Genomic DNA, 19,596 nt, shown 5'->3' with positions numbered 1-19,596 from the left:
TCCACCATTTTATCATGAGTTGATCCATTCTCCAATTTAGTCCCACACCCCGCCTTTTCACCATAACTTTTGATGCCCTGGCTACTCAGATACCTGTCAATCTCTGCCTTGAATACACCCAATGACTTGGCCTCCACTGCCGCTCGTGGCAACAAATTCCATACATTCACCACCCTCTGCCTAAAAAAATTTCTTCACTTCTCTGTTCTGAATGGGCGCCCTTCAATCCTTAAGTCATGTCCTCTCGTACTAGACTCCCCCATCATGGGAAACAACTTTGCCACATCCACTCTGTCCATTCCTTTCAACATTTGAAATGTTTCTTTGAGGTCCCCCCTCAGTCTTCTAAACTCCAAGGAATACAGTCCAAGAGCAGACAAACGTTCCTCATATGTTAACCCTCTCATTCCCGGAATCATTCTAGTGAATCTTCTCTTGTACCCTCTCCAACGTCAGCACATCCTTTCTTAAATAAGGAGACCAAAACTGCCCACAGTACTCCAAGTGAGGTCTTACCAGCGTCTTATAGAGCCTCAACATCACATCCCTGCTCCTATACTCTATTCCTCTGGAAATGAATGCCAACATTGCATTCGCCTTCTTCACCACCGATTCAACCTGCAGGTTAACCTTAAGGGTATCCTGCACAAGGGCTCCCAAGTCCCGTTGCATTTCAGAACTTTGAACTCTCTCTCCATTTAAATAATAGTCTGCCCGTTTATTGCTTCTGCCAAAGTGCATAACCATACACTTTCCAACACTGTATTTCATTTGCCACTTCTTTGCCCATTCTTCCAATCTATCCAAGTCTTTCTGCAGACTCTCTGTTTCCTCAGCACTACTGGCCCCTCCACCTATCTTCGTATTATCAGCAAACTTAGCCACAAAGCCATCTATTCCATAATCCAAATCGTTGATGCACAATGTAAAAAGAAGCAGCCCCAACACAGACCCCTGTGGAACACCACTGGTAACCAGCAGCCAACCAGAATAGGATCCCTTTATTCCCACTCTCTGTTTCCTGCCAATCAGCCAATGCCCTATCCATGTATGTAACTTTCCCGTAATTCCATGGGCTCTTATCTTGTTAAGTAGCCTCATGTGTGGCACCTTGTCAAAGGCCTTCTGAAAATCCAAATAAACAACATCCACTGCATCTCCCTTGTCTAGCCTACTTGTAATTTCCTCAAAAAATTGTAACAGGTTTGTCAGGCAGGATTTTGCTTTAAGGAAACCATGCTGAATTCTGCCTATCTTGTCATAAAAGACCTGGTCAGAGACTTGGGTTTGTCAAAGTCAAAAGCAGAATTACTGAGTTCAAGACTGCAAGAATGGAATCCGCTGTCACCAGGCACAAAAAAATTCCGTGAAGGATTTCGATACTTGAGATAGATGTTTCCCAAAATAACTGATGTCAAGATTAAGAAAGACATTTTTGTTGGTCTAGAAATCAAACAAGTCATCAATGACAGGCAATTTGAAGAATTTCTCGTGGGACCAGAGAAAAATCACATGATGGGCATTCAAGTATGTTGTTGAAATTTTCCTTGGCAACTACAACACTCGGCTACGTGCAGCTGGTTGACAACATACTTCTTTTTTTTCTAATTTATTTTTTATTGAAGTTCCTAATCAAACAAGCATTTCCATAAGATGTATTTCAAATACTGTATCTATATATCATAATCATATTTGTCACAAATCTCCACATAATATTTATTTGAGGTATGCTCTTGTAGAAAGGAGAGGAAAGAAAGAACAATCGAAAGAAGAAAACTATGTACAAAGTAGGGAGTGATTTTTTTTACAACATATTCATTGACTTGTGAGAATAAAATCAGGCCTATGAGGTGTTATGTAGTTACACCATTTTTCCCGGTATGAATCAAATTGTTCAACTTATGATTAACAGATGCTGTTATCTTCTCCATTTCGTAAATGTCCGTTGTAATTTCTATCCTTACATTTAAAGTTGGGCTCTCCTGTGATAACCATTTCCTGGTAAAGGTCTTTTTACCAGCCACCAGCAGTATCTTCATTAAATATTTATCTCTTTTCAACCATTCTTGAGGTATATACCCAAAATATATGGTCTTACTCCCTAAGGGTATTTCACATTTAAATCTGGGGGAGAAGCTGACAGCGATGCAGGTGGATGCTTCCCTGGTGTCATGGATTCTTGATCACCTGACTGGCAGACCACAGTACGTGTGCTTGCAACACTATGTGTCCGACAGAGTGATCAGCAGCGCTGGGGCTCCACAGGGGACTGTCTTGTCTCCCTTTCTCTTCACCATTTACACCTCAGACTTCAAATACTGCACAGAGTCTTGTTGTCTTCAGAAGTTTTCGGATGACTCTGCCATAGTTGGATGCATCAGCAAGGGAGATGAGGCTGAGTACAAGGCTACGGTAGGAAACTTTGTCACATGGTGTGAGCAGAATTATCTGCAGCTTAATGTGAAAAAGACTAAGGAGCTGGTGGTAGACCTGAGGAGAGCTAAGGTACTGGTGACCCCTGTTTCCATCCAGGGGGTCAGTGTGGACATGGTGAAGGATTACAAATTCCTGGGGATACGAATTGACAATAAACTGGACTGGTCAAAGAACACTGAGACTGTCTACAAGAAGGGTCAGAGATGTCTCTATTTCCTGAGGAGACTAAGGTCCTTTAACATCTACCGGACGACGCTGAGGATGTTCTATGAGTCTGTGGTGGCCAGTGCTATCATGTTTGCTATTGTGTGCTGGGGCAGCAGGCTGAGGGTAGCAGACACCAACAGAATCAACAAACTCATTCGTAAGGCCAGTGATGTTGTGGGGATGGAACTGGACTCTCTGACGGTGGTGTCTGAAAAGAGGATGCTGTCCAAGTTGTATGCCATCTTGGACAATGTCTCCCATCCACTACATAATGTAGTGGGTGGGCACAGGAGTACATTCAGCCAGAGACTCATTCCACTGAGATGCAACACAGAGCGTCACAGGAAGTCATTCCTGCCTGTGGCCATCAAACTTTACAACTCCTCCCTTGGAGGGTCAGACACCCTGAGCCAATAGGCTGGTCCTGGACATATTTCCTGGCATAATTTACATATTACTATTTAACTATTTATGGTTTTATTACTATTTATAGTGCAACTGTAATGAAAACCAATTTCCCCCGGGATCAATAAAGTATGACTATGACTATGACTATAGCTAAAGGTGTCTTGTAGGGCATTATGTATCCCACTCCAATCGTCTTTGATAACTGGGCAGTCCCAGAAAATATGATAATGGTTTGCATTTTGATTTCCACAATTTCTCCAGCAAACAGGGAGGTTACTATCATAATGGGATTTCTGAGAGGGTGTAATAAAATACCTTATCAAGTTTTTCCACCTGAGCTCCCTCCATTTCTGTGAACTGGTATACTTCCATTGATACCTCCATATTATTGTCCATTCTTCCTCAGATGTTATTATCCCTCCTTCCTTCTCCCATTTTGTTTTAATGTATGATGTCGAATGTGTTTTAAGATTTGACAACCCCTTATACTCACTTGAAATGATTCTATTACCATTGTCTGAATTATATGCTTTTCTAAGTAGCTCTATCAGACATGTGCTTGCCTTGGTTACATTTTTAACCGTCCTATTAACCTACTGTTGCATCTGTAAATACCGATAAAAGTTTTGTTTTTCTAATAAGTGTTTCTCTTTGAGCATTTCAAAACTGAACAGTGTTCCATCTTTCATTATATTGCAAATAGCTGTTATTCCTTTAGCTGCCCAGTCCTTAAATCTAGCATCCAGTTTATTCAGCGCAAAATCCGAGTCATATGCACAACATTGCAATGTCTCTCTCTAGTTTACAGTATATTCTTTTAGAATAGTTTTCCATATTTTAAGAGTCCATTTCACCCACGGGTTATCAATAGTATTTATGTAACTTTGTAGGTTGTAATCAGCCAAAATTGCCTGTATGGGGATGGAAAGTATCCTCTCCTCAATGTTTTTCCATTGAGCGTCATATGATGGGTTGCACCAGCATATCACAGCTCTCAACTGTGCTGCAAAATAATAATCTCTAAGAGAAGGTAGGCCCCATCCCCCCTTTTCTTTGGCTAATTGCAAAGTTTTGAGATGAACCCTAGGCCTTTTACCTTGCCATATATATCTTGATACAGTATAGGCTGATAATTGCATTCTGATAATTTTGCCAAATCTTTTGGCACAATGACTCCCAAATATTTGACAGACACTGTTTGCCATGCCCAAGGATATCTACTTTCAATTTCTCTTGGTGGGCTATAGTTATATGAAAGTAGTTGGGCTTTATCTATGTTGATCTTGTATCCTGATAATTGGCCATATTGTTCAAAGGATTGCATCAATTTAGGTAAAGAGTATGTTGATAGCCCTAGATAGATCAAAATGTCATCCGCATAACAGGCCAATTTATGCTCTGTCCCTTTAATAGTAATTCCCCTGATATCTTCATTTTGTCTGATGTATTGAGCTAATGGTTCCAGATATAATGCGAAGAGTAGCGGTGACCATGCACAACCCTGTCTCGTGCCCTTTTCTAGGGTAAAGCTATTAGATAAATATCTATTGATTTTAATCCTAGCAGTAGGATTGACATATACTGCCTGTATAGTTTTAATAATTGTGTCATGTAGACCAAATCTATGTAAAACTCTGTGAAGAAAATTCCAATTAACCAAATTAAATGCCTTTTCAGTGTCCACGCTTATCACTATTGCTTCAATTTAATTTTTTTTATATGATCCATAATGTGAAGTGTCTTTTGTATATTGTCTTGTGTTTGGCATTGTTGTATAGAACCTGTCTGATCATTATGATTAGTGTGGGTAGAAACTCTTCTAATCGTTTGACCATGATGAAAGTAAATATTCTATAATCCACATTAAGAACAGATATTGGTCTAAATGACCCACACTCCGTTTTATCCTTGCCTTCTTTCAGTATAGCTGAGATTATCATCTCCTTCCAGCTGGGTGGCATTTGTGCCTTTCTTAGAGCCCAGTTCAGTGTGGGGAGTAAAACAGGAATTAACTCATTTCTAAATTCTTTATACCACTCTGCCGTATATCCATCTAATTCCTGGTGACTTGCTTAATTTAAGCATACTAATTGCAGTTTTTAGTTCAGCTTCAGTCATTGTTCTATTTTGTTCTTTGCTTAAAGTGGGTAACTCTAAATAATTCAGGAAGGTGTCAATTTGGGTTATGCTTCCCCTTGGAACTTTGGAATATAGAGTTTCGTAAAACATTTCAAAAGCTTCTTGAATTTCACTTAGTTTATTTTTTAATCACTTTTGTTCTTGGATCCCTAATTCTATGAATTGTATTTTCTGCTATCTTTTTTTTCAGTTTCCACGCCAGTATTTTCATAGATTTAGATCCACTTTCATAGTGTCTCTGTTTCAGAAACATTAAATTTTTTCTAATTTCTTATGTAGCCAAGCTATTAATTTAATTCCTAATTTTTTAATTTCCTCTAGTGTATCCTGTGCCAAACTCAATTTGTGTTTTTTTCCTAGTTCCTTCAGCTCATTCTATAATTCTTCTAATGTTTTATTCCTTATTTTTTTCTTATATGAAGATATCGCTATAATTTTCCCTCTTAAGACAGCCTTCAGAGTATCCCGTAGAATGGGAGGTGAAACCTCTCCATTATCATTGAATTCTAAGTAAAGACCAATTTCTTTTTTAATTTGTTCCTTAAAATAGGGATCATTGAGTAGACTTGAATTTAGTTTCCAAATAGTTTTCTTTGGTTGTAGGTCAAAATCAACAGATAAATATATAGGTGCATGGTCACTTACATCTATTGTCCCAATTCCACAGGTGATTATTTTGTCCTTATTTTTTCCAAATGTTATGAAATAGTCTATTCTTGTAAATACGGAATGGGGGGCAGAATAATGAGTGTAATCTCTTCTGTCAGGGAAAAATAAGGAATAAAACATTAGGGGAATTACAGAATGAGCTGAAGGAACTAGGAAAAAAAAACAAATTGGTCAATTAGAACAACATCCTCAAAAAGAGTGTTAACCTTCTTATGTAAGGACTTTGTTTCATAAGTTTTTCTATTGGAAGAGTCTAACTTTGGTTGTAATTGTAAATTTAAGTCTCTCCCACATATCAATAGACCTTCTGTTTCTGTTACCATAATATTAGTAATTTTCTGGAAGAAACTAATATCACTTCCTGGGGGTGCGTATATATTCAATAAAGTAACTGGATTTCCTTCTATATTCCCCCTTACCAGAATATATCTGCCCTCTTTATCTCCCATTTTGAATACTTTCTCAAAATTTAGCCTGCTTGAGATGAGAATAGCAACTCCTCTTCTACGTCCTGATTTATATGAGGAGAAAAACAAATTAGTGAAGCCTATTCTCTTTACTTTTCCATGCTCATTATCACTTAAGTGTTCATTTTTGATAGAATTTTACTGCGTTTGATTGGATTTAACAGCCCATTGACATTAAAAGAAATGAATTTTACTTTGTCCTTAGCCATGTGTTATCTGTTAGTATATCACTGAAATTTGCAGAATATAACTTAATCAATCTACTCCACGAACAAATAAGAGCCAAGAAACGTGAATAATTTAAAAAAAGGTAACGAAGGTGTGATTCCAAGGCTGGGGTCTCTAGATGACCCTGGGTTGAGCTAGAAGAAACGTCTAGCTGTGGGGGATAGCCCCTCCTACCTATGAGTTGAGGGCCCCCGCTGCAGTACCTGTAAAAGTAAGTAAAAAAATCTATATCCATTACACAGAAATGATCTCCCTGTGTATTCCTCCCATGTATATATTCTCATTTAGGTGGGGAAAAAAGAGTGAATGAATGAATTTTAAAAATTGACTAATATAAAATCCACATTATAATACGTATTTCTCGATATAGGTATATTTTTGCTTCTGTTTAGTTTCTCAGCACTTTTAAATTTAGCCAAACCTTATGGCTCTTCTGGAGGAGATGAGGGCTGTCCTCGGAGAACTCACAGTCTCTTCCTAATATCCTTCTGTCGTCCTGTTCCCGTCCCCTGCTTTCTCGGTTCTCTGACTATTTGCCAAGCAGATCGGGATAACTGCTCAGCCAGACTTTCACGCTAATGGGCAGTCCTCTGTTACTCATGTCTGTTGTCGCCTCTTCCACTGTCTGATATAGCTGTATCCCTTCTTTGTAAAATACCATCAGTTTAGCAGGGTACGGGGTTTGGAATTTAATCTTTTCTTGCTTTAATATTCATTTTGCTTCACAGACTGGACCATGACAATACCCCCCCTCCCCGTGGGAGCCTCCAGGTGACCGAACAGGCTCTCCACGACTAAGGACGACCCGGGCGGGTAGGGGAGTATTCAATCAGGAGGGAACCCAGGATGACGGGAGTTAGACAACAGTGTCTGCGTTGCTGGGTCCATGTATGGCTGGTTTGTTCTGTCATAAGAGAGTACGCTGCAGGCGGACCCAAATGCAAGACACAGACACTGAAGTACTGGAAACTGGACTGGACTAGAATTAGGGACGGGACTGGACACAGACTAGGAGCTGGGACAGGAACACAGACTTGGGCTAAGACTTTGGCTAGGAAAGTGGGACCAGGACAAGGAACTGGGAACTAGGAGCCTGGGCTTGGACTCCGAGCCAGAGACTGGACAAGGACCCAGAACCTGGGTCTTGACTCAGGCTCGGACACCGGAACTAGGCAAGCACATGAGATGGCTACAGGATTCATTTTTTGCACCTATTTAGACTTCTTCCCTGCTAATCTCGGAGCTGTCAGTGATGAGCATGGTGAAAGGTTTCATCTGGAAATTGGGGTCATGGAGAAACAGTATCAGGGCAACTCGAATCTATCACTGTTAGCTGATTATTGTTGGACACTTAAGCAAGAAGTCTCAGACACTGAGTACAAATGAAAATCATCAACAAAACATTTTTAGCTTAGTTGAACTATTGCAAAGTGTCAGAACCAATATACAATTAAACACATTATATTCAATAAAAGTTAATTTCTTGTTTCCCCAAATTCCTATGTGATACAAGTAGGCTGAAATAATATTTGTGTTCAGTTTCATCATATAAAAATTCCGAGGGGAAAAAAATTGCTGTCCAGTTATCAGTTAATATTTGCATTGTTTTCATACATTTATTATTTGTTTATTAAATAAATTGAATGTTTATTAAATTTGAATTTATCTGAATGATATAAGAATAGCTGTTTTCAGAAATTGTTAGCAAAAAGATCTTTGACATCCAGCAAACTTTCAAAGGTTCTGGGGACAAGACTCAGAACACTCACTGCTCTTGCCTTGATGGATACCAGTGAGGTGAGAGGGTTGGATCACCTTCATATCCAGAATAATATAGGATTCCTCGATGTATAAAGGGCTTGTGTTACTGGAAAAATGTTTCGTTAAGTGAAAATTTGTAAATTGAAATCACTGGATGAAACGCACAAGGTGAAATGTCAATACAACGTATTCTTATGCACAGAAAGTGACACAGTATTCTTTTACTCCAAAAATTAGTTTTGTATTTCAAGGATGCATACTGTAAAGTGTCAATGACGTTTCTGTAAAAATTCATAAACTGAGACAACTTTGTAAATGTGCGCCGAGTGCAGTTGGAGTTCCAAGTGGACCACGTCTGGGACAATCAGGCTCATTTTGTAACCAGCAGAACCTAAAGAAAGCCAACAAACAATATTTGAAAAAAAGACAAATTGCTGAGCTCTGGCATTGATGAATGGTTTTAATGCAGTCCACGTCCCAATAACCTTAATACACCATTCCAGCCACCTTACCACTGTTTTGCAGGAAAATTTTGTCTGATTAGGGGCATTTGACTTGCCAAGTTTCCCCATACTAATCTGTTGTGGTTCAAACTGAGCCCAACAAATGTGTATTTAAAATGAATTTGAAACCTAACTCCAGTAGTTTTTTTTTCACTAGCTTAAAATTTATTAAAGAACACAAACATAGAAATATAGAAAATAGGTGCAGGAGTAGGCCATTCTGCCCTTCAAGCCTGCACCGCCATTCAGTATGATCATGGCTGATCATCCAACTCAGAACCCTGTACCAGCCTTCCCCCCATACCCCCTGATCCCTTTAGCCACAAGGGCCATATCTAACTCCCTCTTAAATATGGCCAATGAACTGGCCTCAACTATTTCCTGTGGCAGAGAATTCCACAGATCCACCACTCTCTGTGTGAAGAAGTTTTTCCTCATCTCGGTCCTAAAAGGCTTCCCCTTTATCCTCAAACTGTGACCCCCCGTTCTGGACTTCCCCAACATCGGGAACAATCTTCCTGCATCTAGCCTGTCCAATCCCTTTAGGATTTTATATGTTTCAATCAGATCCCCCCTCAATCTTCTAAATTCCAGAGAGTATAAGCCTAGCTGATCCAGTCTTTCATCATATGAAAGTCCTGCCATCCCAGGAATCAATCTGGTGAACCTTCTTTGTACTCCCTTTATGGCAAGGATGTCTCTCCTCAGATTAGGGGACCAAAACTGCACACAATACTCCAGGTGTGGTCTCACCAAGGCCTTGTACAACTGCAGTAGTACCTCCCTGCTCCTGTACTTGAATCCTCTTGCTATGAATGCCAGCATACCATTTGCCTTTTTCACCGCCTGCTGTACCTGCATGCCCACTTTCAATGACACCCAGGTCTCGTTGCACCTCCCTTTTTCCTAATCGGCCACCATTCAGATAATAATCTGTTTTCCTGTTTTTGCCACCAAAGTGGATAACCTCACATTTATCCACATTAAATTGCATCTGTCATGAATTTGCCCACTCACCTAACCTATCCAAGTCACCCTGCATCCTCCTCACAGCTAACACTGCTGCCCAGCTTCGTGTCATCCGCAAACTTGGAGATGCTGCATTTAATTCCCTCATCTAAGTCATTAATATATATTGTAAACAACTGGGGTCCCAGCACTGAGCCTTGCGGTACCCCACTAGTTACTGCAAAACAATTGAATTGGACTCCCATCTGGCCATATCTGAAATACACTGTCAATAATTCTGAAAATTAAATACAGGTTTTGCATCATCTCATTTCTGAAGTGCTTCACCATTTTCTTTGTGATATCTTTTAGTCTGGTTTTAATAAAACTTCATCTTCATTTCTCAAAAGGCGAGAGCGATAATAGGCAGGTTCCTTTTGGAAATGATAACATTATGATGCTGCCTAAGAGTAAAAAGAATGATTTGAACGTTTCATCCAATTTTAAAATTTTGTCAATTCTCCATTAAAACAGAGCAACATGTTTTAAAATCCTAAAATGCAAATGACATTTAGCTAATTTGATATTTGTATTCCATTTTCTGAGAATTATTTCTTTTTCAGCTCTGGAAATGTCCCTTATGTGTGCGTAGTAAACTGAGCAGTGTCGGAGGTGCGGGACATTCCTCTTCCCGAATCAGTAATAAGAACAGCAGCTAGGGTCCCCTGACTTTATTCACAGTGACCTCCTGCGGTAAGTGTGAATATTGCAGGAACACAGTCTTGGCTGCAAGCAGTGCCTGAGACATTGATCTCAGAAACATAGAAAACCTACAGCACAATACAGGCCCTTCTGCCCACAAAGCTGTGCCTAACATGTCCTCTTGTGCAAGAAATTAAGAGATAAACATTCAAAACAACAAAGACTGTCCACTTTGCCAAATCTCCAACCTTGTTTTTCCACAATAGCTGCCACCTTATGCATAATTTCACCCAGTGTGTACAGCAAGGGCACAAATTATGGAAAAGATGGAACTTGCATTGTATTGATTATAATGATAGTTTGTATAACTCTTGTCCCTTTGTAAGCCATCTAGCATCAGAATTCATTGTACTACTCATTGTCATTGTTTCATAATGTGCAGCCGAATGTTTGCCTTGGCAGCGTCATATGTTGTGCAATGAGCTCTATGTCACCAAAGAGTCACACAAATTTCTACAGATGTACCGTGGAGAACATTCTAATTGAAATGGAGAGGCCACTGCACAGGATCAGAAAAAGCTGCAGAAAGTTGTAAACTCAGCCAGTTTCATCATGGGCACTTGCCTCCCCTGTACCCAGGACACCTTCAAAAGGCGATGCCTCAAAAAGTCTGCATCGATCATTAATGACCCCATCGGCCAGGACATGTCCTCTTAAGGAGGAGGTACAGGAGCCTGAAGACACACACTGAACATTTTACGAAGAACTTCTTCCCCTCCGCCATCAGATTTCTGAATGGACAATGAACCCATGTACCCCACTATTTTCCTTTTGTTGCTCTCTTCTTACACTGCTTAAAATTTTATATGTTCCTTATTGTAATTTATAGTTTTAAAGTTATAAATTACATTGTACTGCTGTCGTAAATAACAACATCAACAAATTTCAGTCAGACTAAACTTGATTCTGATTCTGACACTTAATCTGCGGCAGGTTTAACATGTCTGCATTTTGCACAAGTAGCCACTAGATGGCTTCCTCACCTTTTTCATTCCCAAACCCCAAGCGAGACCTGATGTTAGCATCTCCACTTTTTCCAGTGCAGAATATGTCACAGTGTTTGAAATGTACTTTCTAACTCGCTGAACCAAAGGATGTACAACAAGAATTGAGTGCCTAAACACAATCTCTGTGTGTTCAATGTGTTATTGTCAAGTAGAATAAATTAAAACATAAAACACTGGGGAAAAATCAGAAGGTCGGATAGAAAGAGAAACAGTTAACATTTCAAGTCAGAGACCCTATGTCAGTACCTGGTAGAACAAGGGATGACATCTGTGTTCCTTTTAATCTTCATTTCCCATTATCTGAAATTGGTGAATAGGAGCCATTGTCCATTTTATGACTTTGAAGAACTTAGATCCAACTTGTTTCCTTCTCTACAGTGTTTTTTGGGGTTGTTTGATATTCTTCCAAAATACTGCCTGGAGCCTGCGCCCAGATTTTGACAAAATGGGACAAATGCCCATACTAAGGGAAAAATTTTGTCAAGCAATTGAAGTTAAGATTTTTTAAACTGGACTTCTTCGCCAATTTTTATTTTAAATCTTAATTCACATCTTAAAAAATACTTGATTAATCCAGCATCACACAGGAGTTTTGCATTGAAAGTGTCTAGTCATATGGAGTCATTTGACAGTTTAGTGGACTGACTTGTGGTACACCTGAATTGTGCTCCCCATTGTTGTCACCATCTGATATATCAGAAAAAACATTCAACGTCTGCTCTCATTTGTTTTAAATTTTCCTAAAACAGCAGCAAAGGTCACTGTTCTTCACCCATGACTGGAATGTGAGTCTCACAGCTGTTTTGAGTCACATCCTAGCAGCCTATGGAGGCGGCGACAAGGAGTGGGAGACACTTCAAATACCTGAAGCAAAAACAAACTGTTGGAGGAATTCAATGTATGAGGCAGCATCGATTGAGGGAAATGGACAGTCAACATTTCAGATCAAGTTCAATCATTTGGACACTCCAGATGCTGAGTTCCTTCAGCAATTTGTTCCTTGCTGCTTTTCTAGCACCTGCAATCTGTTGGGTATCTGCTTCTTTCTAATACCAACTAAATCAATGCCCAGTATAATAAAACTATCACAGAAAGGTGTAGCCAGAGATCTGACATATTATGAAATTAGTGGCATGTTAGTTCCTTAAGGTTGTCATAGCTTGCGCACTGGTTCGTGTATCAACTGATTGGACACCGAGGTCACAACATCCATGTTCAACCCTGACCAACGGAAGCCTCAGTGCAGGTTGGCTTCAAACATAAGAAATAGGAGCAGGAGTCGGCAATCTGGCCTGTCAAGCCTGCTCTGCTATTCAATAAGATGATGGCTGATCTGACTATGCACTCATCTCCACCTACCTGCCTTTTCCCCATAACCTTTAATTCCCTTACTATGCAAGAATCTATCCAACCTTGTCTTAAATATATTTACTGAGGTAGCCTCCACTGCTTCACTGGGCAGAGAATTCCACAGATTCACCACCCTCTGGGAAAAGCAGCTCCTCCTCATCTCCGTCCTAAATCTATTCCCCCGAATCTTGAGGATATATCCCCTAGTTCTAATCTCACTTACCAGTGGAAGGGAAACAACTTTCCTGCCTCGATCTGATCTACCCCTTTCATAAGTTTATGTTTCTATAAGATCTCTCATTCTTCTGAATTCCAGTGAGTACAGTCCAAGACAACTCAATCTCTCCTCATCACCCCTTCATCTCTGGAATCAACCTGATGACCTCCAAAGCCAGTATATCCTTCCTCAAGTAAGGAGACCAGAACCGCATGCGGTACTCCAGGTGTGGCCTCACCAGTACTTTGTACAGTTGCAACAGAACCTTTCTGTTCTTAAATTCAATCCCTCTAGCAAAGAAGGCCAACATCCCATTTGTCTTCTTGATAGCCTGCTGCACCTGCAAACTAGGTCTAATCCAGATCAGTAACCCTGTCTGATTGTACCTGAGGTCAGTACCAAAGATGTACTATAGTGTTGGAGGTGTAGTACTTTGAACAATATCAAATACTTGCAGCAACACCCACGAAATACTGGAGGAACTCAGCAGGTCAGGCAGACATTTCAGGCTGAGACCCTTCATCAGGACTGAGATGGAAGGGGAGGGGGAAGATGCCTAAATAAAAAGGTGGGGTGGGGGGAAGAGGCTAGCTGTAAGGCGATAGGTGAAGCCAGGTGGGTGGAAAAGGTCAAGGGCTGGAGAAGAAATAATCTGATAAAAGAGGAGTGTAGAAAGGAAAGAAGGGACCCAGGGTGAAGTAATAGGCAGGTAAGAAGTGAAAATCAGAGTAAGGAATAGAGGAAGGCGGAGGGGAAATTGTTCACCGGAAGGAGAAATCAATATTCATGCCATCAGGTCGGAGGTTACTCAGATGGAATATAAAGTGTTGCTCCCTCCAGACTGAGGGTGACCTCATCTTGGCACAAGTAGGGGCCACAGATCGACATGTAGGAACAGGAATAGGAATCAGAATTGAAATGTTTTGGCCGTTGAGAAGTCCCCTTGTGGCGGCTGGTGCGGAGGTGCTCGACAAAACAGTCTCCCAGTTTTTGGCGGGTCTCACCAATGTAGAGGAGGCCGCATCGGGTGCACTGGACACAATAGACAAAGCCAGCAGATTCACAGACTAAGTGTTGCCTCGCCTGAAAGGACTGTTTGGGACCATGAATGGGGGAAGAGAGGAGATATATGGGCAGGTGTAGTACTTAGGTTGCTTACAGGGATAAGTGCCAGGAAGGGGATTAGTGTGTCGGGGGTGGGTAACGAATGGACAAGGGAACTGCGAAGGGTGCATGCCCTGCGGAAAGCGGAGAGGGTATCTTTTCTAGTTATCTCCTTGAAGCAAGGAGCTCTCCCTGTTCAGAAGCCCACATTATTCCCACAAACAATAATACTCCTAAACAGACTGACTGACTATATCCATAGCCATATCCATATTTATGTGATTGTTAGAATGCTGAATTTGTGTCTCTTTATTTACCTCGTTTGATGACATATTCTAGCCCAGCAGTGCCCAGATTCCATGCATGATATCAAAGTAAGTCATGGTTGGCACTATTTCTGACCCAATAGTACCTGCACGAATTAAAAACTAAAGTTAAACCAAGGTATGTATTATGTCGTTGAATCTCAAAATAGTCACCTGAATTGCAGGGAGCAAATGCTGCGGGAATGCATAAATGTCTATAATGCTCTATTTTAAAATCCCTGCTCCAACTAAACCCATCCCCCTCCACCCCTCCACCCCCCCACCCACCATTACTTAAGAGTCACCGAGGAGGAGGACAATTATGTTTCGGAATAAAGAAGAATTTACTTTATGGAACTTCACCTGGAAGAAATGCCATAAATACTAAAGATTCAAGATCTCTTCCTCCCTGTATATACTTTAAGCTGGTACTATAGGGCAGATGCATTACTGGATTTACTATTTTTTTTGGAAGAAATAAGAAATATTTCCCAGTGCTTTAGCCGATAAATATTTCTTAACACCTATCGTAAAAAGATATTAACTAGATCCCCAATCACATTGCAGCTTGTGGAACCTTATTTCGAACAAGTTATTATTGTGTTTAAATATACAGGAACAATGTCTCAACTTGGAGAAGATAGGCCAAAAAGAAATCAGACAGTTTCCAAGTTAAAGATCATGGGCATTGTAAAAACAAATATTTCAATATGTGCTCACATGAGAAGACCTCTGAGCAGTCCTGGCAACAAAAACATTAGTAAGACAATCATGCCAATAACTGTAAGGGTGATTACAGCCAAAACTTTGAATTGATGGGATAATTTTAGATTTAAGTATGGCTTCATAACTCATGCAGCACCCAAGTTATACACAAAATCATATTTTGGAACAGGTAACCAGGATCATTATCTGGGGATAATATGCCTCTGTGCAAACTACTTGGATGCTGTAAACCTTGGATCTTCACTTAATTCTGTTTTATAACTCCCTGGTTAGATGGCGAATATCCAAACTCCTTAAGTTTAAAGTAGATCAAGTCTGGCTCCAAAGCTTGACTCCACTCAGCTTTATGAACACGACATGAAATACTCATTTGAAAAATCTTATTATTAGAGGAATGCCAATATTTCTTATGGAAACTCAGTGTTATTCAATGGTGCAATGTGACACTCCTTCATTCTTGTCAAATCCGGATCATTACTGAAGCTTGGAAAAATTGACTGATTCATACAATTCTGTTTTCTTAAAATAAGTGAACATAAAAAATCGATATAGATAACATGAAGTTTTATTACCAGCTCCCTCAGATGTCCAGTTTGTAAATCATGCTTTGGGCAGGATGCTTTTTTATTGCATTTATATTTGTGAAAATACACAGACCTTTATAATCCACGTTCCTTTTCTCAAATACTATAACAGTGCTCACTGTTTCCATGAGTGCCAGGCATCCTTTACACCTAAAATATGTACAATTCTGCAGCTTGATTTGCTGCCTTTCTTCTCACTGCTATGCTCAAACTAAAGGGCCACATTTCCTCATGATATGCAATTCAAACACGTACAAAGTCAGCTCATATACACTCCGTGACCACTTTATCAGGTACATCTGCTTGCTAGTACAAATATCTTATCAGAAGACAGAAGACAATTTCTGAATGCACAAGATATTGAACCTTGAAGTGGATGGGCCACAGCAGCAGAAGACTACCAACATATATTTAAGATGGCCCTGGTGAAACATAGAGACAAATTGTTGGTAGCAAACAAAACTATAAATTGCTGTATTAATCACACTTTTTCTGACGTGATCACTGCAATCAGTATCTTGTAACTCCCCTTTTGAGGCTGAGCTTTTGAACTGCCTATATGACCTGGCATTTTTGCAGTGTGAACTGGAGTCTTGAACATGCAGGATGGTTGAGGTGTTGTGTGTATGGGCTCAATCGAAGCTGTGGGGTATGAGCCAATGCTTGGCCATTGCTGCAGCAGAATTGGAGGTGATTCGATGTGGCAAGACCAAGGTGAGGTGAGGCCATTTGAGGTGGTGGGGCCTGGAAATGAGGAACGACCCAGAGTTTGACTGATTTTAGGCACCAGGCCGGATTGGAAAAGTCAGGTATCGCCAAATCAAGGTGGCGGGGTCCAGGGACGTGAGCGAGGATTGGCCTGAGGTTTGGCCAATTTCAGCGCCAGGCCAGAATGAAAAGGCCAGGGTGTCAGGGCTGGAGGCAAGGGATGGCTTGGTTCAACTGGCTGCTCTGTGAGGTTTACTCATCTCTGCACTGGACTGAGGCTGGGTCCTGCAGATAGTCGGTCCCAGATTGGCAGTAGTGATGACTGGCTTTGTGCCTCTCGACTCACTTTAGTGAACTTCAGTCCTGAACGTTATTTGCTCACTTTTATTGTTTGCATGATTTGTTTTTCCTGCACATTGAATGTTTGATTTTTTTTTAAGTAGGTTCTATTGGGGTTCTTTGATTAGTGGCTGCCTGTAAGGAGACAAATCTCAAGGTTGTATATAGTATACACACCTTGATAATAAATGTACTTTGAACATTTACTCAGTAGCTGCTTTATTAAGTACAGGAGGTACCTACTGAGTGGCCACTGAATGTATATGTTTATAGGTTTGCTCATATTTTCCCCTCAAGAATTTTTAATTAAATTGAGTGCACTGCAGTTTATTTTTATGCCCATGATGCACGTACATGTAGATAAAGGCAGAACCTGGGCACAGCTAGCAGGGCTGCTGTTGCATAGTTCTAGTGATTGGAGTTCAATCCTGAACTCTGTTGTTGTCTGTGTGGAGTTTGCTTATTCTCCCGGTAACCACACATGGGCTTCCTGGGTGCTCTAATTTTCTCATGCATTCCAAAGATGTCCAAGCTGATTGGCTAATGTAATTGTCCGGGCATTTAGAATTGGTAGAATGTGAGGAGAATGAAATAGGATTAGTGTAAGTGGATACGTGATGGCAGACATGAACTCAGTGGGCCAAAGCCTCTGTGCTATATTACTGTATAATCCTATCGCATGTTCAGCGAGTGGAATGATGAATAGTAAAGTGTCTGAACAAAAGCTGTCAATTTTAATCGCCTGAATATGCCTCTGTATTAGATTAAGGTAAAAGGTCATTTAGAAAGGAGTGGTTCCATTAGACAGACGCAGCATGGATTCAGAAAGGGCAGGTCCTGTTTGACGAACTTACTGAAGCACTTTGAGGACATAATAAGTGCAGTGGATAGAGGGGAACAGGTGGATGTTGTATACTTGGATTTCCAGACAGCGTTCGGTAAGGTGCTGCACAAGAAGATACGGATGCATGGAGTCAGGGGAAGTGTTTTGGCATGGATAGTGGATTGGTTAACCAATGGAAGGCAGAGAGTTGGTATAAATGGGTGTTTCTCCAGTTAGCAGTCAGTGGTGAGTGGGGTGCCGCAGGGGTCGGTGCTGTTTACCATTTACATTGATGATTTGGAACAGGGGACTGAGTGTAGCATAGCAAAATTTGCTGATGACACTAAACTGAGTGGAAAAGCAAATTGTACAGAGGATGTGGAGAGTCTGCAGAGGGATATAGAGAGGTTAAGTGTGTGGGCCAAGGTCTGGCAGATGGAATACAACGTTGGTAAATGCGAGATCATCAACTTTGGAAGGAATAATAGACAAGCAGATTATTATTTAAATGGTGAAAGATTGCAGCATGCTGTTGTGTAGAGGGACTTCGGAGTGCTTATTCATGAATCACAAAAAATTGGCTTGCAGGTGCAACAGGTTATTAAGAAGGCAAACGGAATGTTGGCCTTCATTGCTAAAGGGATTGTATTCAAGAGCAGGGAGGTCATGCTGCAACTATACAGGGTACTGGTGAGACCGCACCTGGAGTACTGTGTGCAGTTCTAGTCTCCATACTTGAGGAAGGATATACTGGCTTTGGGGACAGTGCAGTGGAGGCTCAGCAGGTTGATTCCAGAGATGAAGGGGTTAACTTAAGAGGAGCGATTGAGTCGCCTGGGACTATACTCTCTGGAGTTCAGAAGAATAAGAGGGGATCTTGTAGAAACAGAGAAAAATTTGTAAGGGATAGGTAAGATAGAAGTAGGAAAGTTGTTTCCATTGGTAGGAGAGACTAGAACTAGGGGACATTGCCTCAAGATTCAGGAGAGAAGATTTAGGACGGAGATGAGGAGAAACTGTTTTTCCCAGAGAGTAGTGAATCTGTAGAATTCTTTGCCCAGGGAAGCAGCTGAGGTTTCTTCACTAAATATATTTAAGATACAGTTAGATAAATTTTTACACAGTAGGGGAATTACGGGTTATGGGGAAAAAGCAGGTAGATGGAGCAGAGTTTACAGGCAGATCAGCCATGATCTAATTGAATGGCGGGGCAGGCTCGATGGGCCGGATGGCCTACTCCTGTTCCTATTTCTTATGTTCTTATGTCATTATTCTGACAAGGGATATGAGGCTCTGGTCAGAAAAAAGGAGACATAGATCAGGCAGAGGCAGCTGGGAAAAGATTAATTGCTGGAGGAATACAAGGATGCAGGATTTTAGTTATGAAGGATATCAAGAGGGCAAGAAAGGGCATGAAGTGGCTTTGACAGAGAACGTTACATAGACTGCAAAGAGATTTTATGTGTTTTAAGAGAATTAGGGAAAGAATAGGGTCTTCCAAAGACCAAAGTGGAGATCTATCATGTAGAGTCACAGGAAAAGGCTTTGTGTGTCAATGCAAGGAGCATTCGTAATAAGGTGGATGAATTGAAAGTGCAGATTGTTATTAATGATTATGATATAGTTGGGATCACAGAGACATGGCTCCAGGGTGACCAAGGATGGGAGCTCAACGTTCAGGGATATTCAATATTCAGGAGGGATAGACATGAAGGAAGGGGAGGTGGGGTGGCGTTGCTGGTTAAAGAAGAGATTAACGCAATAGAAAGGAAGGACATAAGCCGGGAAGATGTGGAATCGATATGGGTAGAGCTGCGTAACACTAAGGGGCAGAGGACGCTGGTGGGAGTTGTGTACAGGCCACCTAACTGTAGTAGTGAGGTCGGAGATGGTATTAAACAGGAA

At 40.8% G+C, this 19,596-nt stretch overlaps 1 long non-coding RNA gene across 1 annotated transcript in view; it reads right to left on the bottom strand.

Moving 5' to 3' along the window:
- Positions 1 to 19,596, bottom strand: part of LOC134354652 (uncharacterized) — a 47,629-nt gene that overhangs the window by 8,491 nt on the left and 19,542 nt on the right. The gene's annotated exons all lie outside the window — the stretch shown is intronic.

This window comes from Mobula hypostoma, chromosome 12 (assembly GCF_963921235.1).
Source record: "Mobula hypostoma chromosome 12, sMobHyp1.1, whole genome shotgun sequence".
In the NCBI taxonomy this organism is placed as follows: Eukaryota; Metazoa; Chordata; class Chondrichthyes; order Myliobatiformes; family Myliobatidae; genus Mobula; species Mobula hypostoma.
The sequence above is the reverse complement of the archived record's forward strand: the minus strand, read 5'-3'. Positions and strand labels throughout refer to the sequence as shown.